The sequence below is a fragment of the Phymastichus coffea genome, unplaced genomic scaffold (assembly GCF_024137745.1).
Source record: "Phymastichus coffea isolate CEN01 unplaced genomic scaffold, Cenicafe_Pcof_1.1 PCOF00014, whole genome shotgun sequence".
NCBI lineage: Eukaryota > Metazoa > Arthropoda > Insecta > Hymenoptera > Eulophidae > Phymastichus > Phymastichus coffea.
Genome location: NW_026706825.1, coordinates 6,880,753 through 6,887,492, shown reverse-complemented (window position 1 = coordinate 6,887,492; position 6,740 = coordinate 6,880,753).

Below are 6,740 nucleotides of genomic sequence, written 5' to 3'. Positions count from 1 at the left end.
CTCTTCTCCTTCGATGGCGACCGTCAAAAATTGGTTTAACGAGTTTCAACGTGGTCGTATGTCGATTTTTGAAGAGCCACGTCCAGGTGCTCCGAAAACGGCTACCACGGAGGATAACGTGACAAAAATTCACGATCTCGTATTGGCATATAGACGATTGAAGGTGCGCGAGATAGCTAAGATCGTAGGCATCTCAAAAGACCGCGTGGGTCATGTCCTGCATAAAATTTTGGGCATGAGAAAGCTGTTGGCGCGATGGGTGCCACGTTTGCTCACACCGGAAAACAAGCGCAACCGTGAGACAACTTCAGAGCAATGTCTGACGCTGTTTAAGCGCAATCCGAAGGAGTTTCTGCGTCGTTTCGTGACAGTCGACGAAACATGGATCCACTGATATACACCAGAGACCAAGGAACAGTCGAAACAGTGGACTTTACCCGGCAAAAGTGCTCCGAAGAAGACGAAGACTGCCCCATCGGCCGGAAAGGTGATGGCCACCGTTTTCTGGGATTCACAAGGTGTGATCTACATCGACTACCTGGAGAGGGGCAAAACGGTCACAGGGCTGTACTATGTCGAATTATTTGGCCGATCCGACGTCGAATTGCAGAAAAAACGGCCCTATTTGGCGAAGAAAAAAGTGCTCTTCCATCATGACAACGCACCGGCTCACACCTCCGCCGTCGCCATGGCCAAATTGGTCGAATTAGACTATGAACTGCTGCCCCATCCACCGTATTCTCCAGATTTAGCCCCGTGCGACTTCTTTTTGTTTCCAAACTTGAAAAAGTCACTCGCCGGGCAGAAATTTGAGTCGAATGAGGAGGTAATCGCTGCCACGGAAGCCTACTTTTCAGACCTCGAGGAAACGTATTTTTCAGACGGGTTAAAGAAGTTGGAGCATCGCTAAGCCAAGTGTATCGAACTAAAAGGAAACTCTGTTGAAAAATAAAACGCCACTTTTCCAAAATTTTCGTTTTTCTTTTGTAGGCTAAGTACTTATCGGACCACCCACGTACTATACTATGAAAGAGAATGACTCTTAAAATCTTTAAATACATTACTCTTGAATAAACCATCTGTTACTTCGATAAATAGACTTATATCCATACCATGGATTTTATTCCAAAAAGTAATTAGTTTTTCGCTCCAATAAAATATAGAAATTGGATTGAAATCAATTATTAAAATATTTGCTTTTTTATAACGGAAATATTTAATAAATACATCGACGCATCGTATCCAATCTTTTGATTCCGCATTTCTTGTCTAGCTTTCTCATATATGCCAGAATCTCGTAAATTTACTGGCTCGTAAAAATGATCTCCTATAAATTTATTTTGAATATCTTCGCGATAATCAATTGCATACTGATACATCAACTGTACTTGCGCTTCTTTGCGCTCATCAAAGGCAAGTTTCCTTTTCAAAGTGTGGTGTATTTTTTTTTCAGCAAAAGTTGTTATATTAAATCCATAAGTTTTTTATCATTTGAATGTACATTCTTAATCAATTCACCACTAATTCCAGTCTTACACTCTGTTCAATGAGCTTTGAAAGATATTTCACAATCGTCCAACGTGCCCGTAACACTCAATATCTTGAAATTATATGAACATCTTAATCCTTGAACAGCAAATACTTTTTTATAAATTGCATTAGTCTATTTCTGCCTCTTCAATTTTTTTTCTTTTCCAACTAACCTTGGTTTAATTGACGGCCGACCGTAACTTAATCTTTTTTTATCCAAGTTAATTAATAGAAATAAATATTAATAACGGAGTGGGAACCTTGATTTCCCACGATGAAAAAGCATTCAAGGTAAGGTATGTATATAAAACTTGATAGTGGGTCGAGCTTGCGTACCCGGCCTTACAATCGACACTCTGTCCTGCTTTGTCCCACGCGCATGTGTTGACAGGAGCTTACGATCATCGCATATACATCGTGAAGCGTTATCACGCCGATAATAGGAGGGGGCCATAAAAATGTAATTTATCTTTTTTTTTCACCGAACTTTAAGAGAATATCCGTAATATTTAATGGGTCTTAATCAATTTTGTAAGTTACTATTGTACCATAATGCGCATCTTTTAAAAATATATCATTTATCCAGTTCAACCGTTGCAATAACAAAATAACTAATAAATAATTTCATGTCTTAAGCGAAAATAATAATAGAACCTTAATGCATTTTATAATAACTCTTAGAAGTTTTTGGATTTTTATAATAGTTAATTATTGAATTATTGTAATTTATAATTATTAAATAATCATTATGTGTCGTTAAAATGAACTAAGTTTAGTACGATTTTGTATAAGTAATTATAAACCATAGCATCACTCTTACTCTCATAAGTGGCACTCCAAGTGCCATCTCTGGAGAAAAAGGTCAAAGTGAAAAAAGGACGGCCCTATCTCTCTCTGAAAATTCACGCCCACAGACCAATAAAGAAATCCTAGATATCTGATCTGCATCTAGATTTGAGAATTGAGAGAGAGAGAGAGAGAGAGAGAGAGAGACATAGAGTTCAAAGAGCAGAGAGTGCGCAACCTAAATATCAAATAATCAAATAAAATAAAAGTAAATTAAACCTTATATCTGGCTGTCCTTTTCTTTCGTTAAGTAGTCCCTTCTTTGGAAATTCATTAAGTGTGAGTCTGGTGAATTTTCATTAAAGTCCCTTAAGAACACATTAAGCGTGAGTCTGGTGTGATCGTAATAACATTTGGTTATTACATACCGCGCTAGCATACAGTTTTCTTCACGCAACAATATTGCTCGTCCCGGCTTATGTGTTACACGATAGCCAAATCAGAGCAACTCTGAATTTACGCTTACTCCAAGCGTACCTGAGAGTGACCTCGACGTCACATAAAAGTTTTGGAGGCCTCCGGAGGGATTAAATTGTTACGAGAAAACAGTTAGAGCTTTCTTTTCTTAAATTATATCAGTGATCAGTTAGATTAAAAGAAAATAAAAAATAGATATACTTAAAATGTTGTGTTAAATTTCAAATCTGTGAAGAATAAAATAAAGTAAAGAAATAAAAATTTTTTGAATGAGAATACAAATTTATTAGTAAGAAAATCACTGATTTAATCAAGAAGAAGATAGCTTAAATTGAAAATAAAAATTAATTGGAGTTTATTTAGATTGAACTTAGAAAAGTTTTTATTGGAAAGTTAATGAGAATTTATTTTGTAACAAACAATAGATTAAAACTAGTGAAATAATTTAAAAAATTATTGAAATTTAAATGAGTAAATCAATAAAGAAGTTTGAGAAAAATAAAGAAAATTAAGTTGCTTAAGGAAAAACTATGTAGCTGTTTGAAATATTTTATGAATTTTTCAAAATTTGAAGAAAGTTTTCTGTTCTAAAAATACAGTATTTGAAAGGAATTATTTTTTGTATCAGGAAAAATTATATAAGCTGTAACGGGGTGGATACCGTTTAATTAATTTATTCGCGCGATCGTATTGAAGGGCGCGCGTAATTACCTACATCAAACACAAAAATCGGAGAGCAGGAGGGAACGGGTGTCAGTCAACCAACTATCTACTAATACGAAATGAACACTTCGAAAGTACTGTTAATATCACATACGAGAACTTTTATTACCTCTTAACATTACATCGTATTCAGCCCGCGTGTTTATGTTTACATGCCGCGCGCACGACAACAACATGCAGTGTCGGATCGCTCGCCGCTCTTCGTTTGCCGAGATATTACATGCACGCTTTTTATCGAGTCGAGGGATTAGTTATTTAGCAATTATACCGCGATCGCGAAATTAAGCTGGCCAGCTTACCTATTAGCAGTTGCACGAAGAACGGAAGGGAAAGTTCGTACTCGAGTGGCGAGAAAATCTGTCTTTTTCACACGGTAACTGGTGCGTACGGTTTCGTCCTCGACGGCGAAACTCCTCGCACGCTCACTCTCACACACACGCTTTTTAGGCAGGCGGGAGAGCCGCTGTCGTACTTCCGATTCGGCTCGTATCGGCACTCCTAGAAAAGCTCGGGAAGCGTCAATAATCTTGGTAGCGCAGCTCTGCGATCGGGTCTCAATCCTTGACTTTCGCCTAAGCGTGTCGATGGCTAATCCTTCATTCGCGGCTCTCCGTATCGTTAGTTAGTCTTGCACTGATAGTGTTCAGTATCAGGTACGGCTCCTGCAGGCTTGGATTGGCTCGTCTCGGCACTCGGGGAAACTCGGGAACTATCAACTATCCCGCCTTGCACAGCTTAGCGATCGGGTGCTAATCTTCGACTCCTCTCAGGCGATATCGATAGCTGATCCTCGACTCCCCATTTTCATATGCGCGCGTTCCGTCCCGTCGTGTGCCAAATTCCCTCGTCACATTTTCCCCAACCGGTAGGTGCTGCCCTCGCGGGCAGCCGTATAATTGGGCCGTTAGCGCTAATAAGACGTTTACCGTCACAAAGCAAAATAAAATCGATTTCCAGTCAACCTTTGTTGAAAATAAAAATATAAATTAGAATAGAAAATTATCAGGAAAAGAGTTTTCTTTTGTGTTTTGAAAAGAGAAATAAGAATAAATGCTTATTACAGAAAAATATTTGAAGAAAGGGGTTTTAAATTTATGTTTTGTTCTAAAAATTGTATTTTGAAATAAAAAAGCTAGTTTAGGAAGATAGGAAATAACATATACAAAGAGAAAGAAAAAATTGAGAAAGTATTTCGATTACAAATCTTGTCTGGGTCGCTAACCGGAAAGATAGTAGATTTTCTTACAAGGGGGGAAAATGGAACTTCCGCACGCACGTAGTATGAAAGCCGAGGCGACTCGCTGCGCTCGTGCCGCAAATGTTGGGCGGGTACCGAAAACGGATGAACAAGCAGACTTTGCATTGATCAAGAAAAAGAGAACTTAATCAAGCATAATTATTTTATTGTATAATAATTCAGAATTATAAATTAATAAGTAATTAAAATAATTATTTTGTAATTATTTTTTACAGTTTTCACAGGAATAATAATTATTAACAATATTGCCTTGGAAAGTACAGTTTTTATAATATTAATTTGAGTTTTTCAGCCAATTTTTTGTATTCGGATTGTTATTCTCTGCATTTTCAATACGAATTTCTTGTCTATGATTATTCACATTCAAAAAATGGGTAGAATCAATTTTCACTTTTTTAGCGACTGAGCAGAGGTATTATTAAACAAAACTTTAATAGGCGGTTTCGACAGAAAAGAGCGAGAAGCTATCTGCCGAGATCTTACTATTTCCTTTTCATCCCTTTCACAAGTTGAAATTGGATTATTTTTGGCAGTAACGAAACTTGCTTGTTGCTCTGATCGATTCGACAATGTAGCTGGACGTGTATACTCATCAATAGTCATGTCAGTTGCAAAATCATCCCAACTCACTTCGAAAGTCGACACACTTTCTTCATTTGATCTCATTGCTTCCGAAAAACTATCATTACTGGTCGATGGTCTGCAATACTTCTGTTTTTTTTTTTTTTTTTTTGAGGAGAGTCTGAATCCATTTACGGACAACTGACGGAAGCCCGCCAAGTGTGGACTCAGTAGCTTAGGCCACCAATACCCACCAATCATATCTCTCCTTGTTCGCACCGCAACCAGCCCGGAACTGTTTATCACATTACTTCAGACTGGGCGGCTGTTATTGCGTGTCCAAGCACACATTCATCCCTTTAATACTCATTCATTCCTGAGTAGGCTCTGAAATGTTCTCATTCATTCAATTTTCCAAGCATCCATCCGTCTTTTTGTTTCGTAACACATTCGAAACGTACAGTGCGATCTTACGCCATGCGTCAGCTGTTGTCAATATTACGTTCGTCACGTTTTCTGGCGTAATCGGCCCTAATTCTGTCTCCAGTCTCAATTTTTGCTCGGCCAAATGGTTGCACACGAAAAACGTGTGCTCCGCGTCGTCCCAAGGCCCCCTATAGTACACATAGTCTGGGGAAGTTACCTTACCTATTCTGTGCAGGTACTTTCGGAAGTATCCGTGTTCGGTCAGAAACTGGGTGAGATAGAAATCCACCTCCCCGTGTTTTTTGTCTTTCCACGGACCAACGTCTGGTATCAGTCTGTGCGTCCATCGTTCTTGAACGTCTGTCGTCCATCTTGTCTGCCATTGTTCTGTCGTTTCGCTCGTTCCTCTATTGCAGCGTCGGCCCTCCTTACGGTCGCACTTCGGTCGTAAATACGTTTCCTCTCGCCTGCCAAAAGGTCGATCGAGATAACGCTCGCGATCGCGAATATCGCGTTTTCCGAGACTGTTCGGTACGCGCACGCGATTCTTAGCGCACCCATTCTTTGTACGCTCGTCATAGTCTTTGTGCGTCTCCTCACCCGTAACGAGTTGGCCCATACCTTTGCTCCGTAAAGCATAATGGAGTGGGTTACGCCCATCAACAGTCTTCGTATACTCGGTCTCGGTCTTTTCGTGTTTGCCATCACAACCTTCTCAAGGCCTTGGTCCTTTCGCTGGTTCTGGCGGTCGCGTCTCGTACGTGGAGCCAAAAGTTCAGTTTCGTATCTAGAGTCACCCCCAGGTACTTTACCTCATTTTTGGTCTCCAGTCGTTCCGTACCTATGGTCATCGGTATTATCGTGTCTATTCTCTGTTTCGTCAGTATTAGTAAGCCTGTCTTAAAAAAAGCCAGGCTCAGTCCGTGGTCCGTCATCCACCCATCCAAACGTCTCATCACCTGGCTCAGCTTGAGCTGAG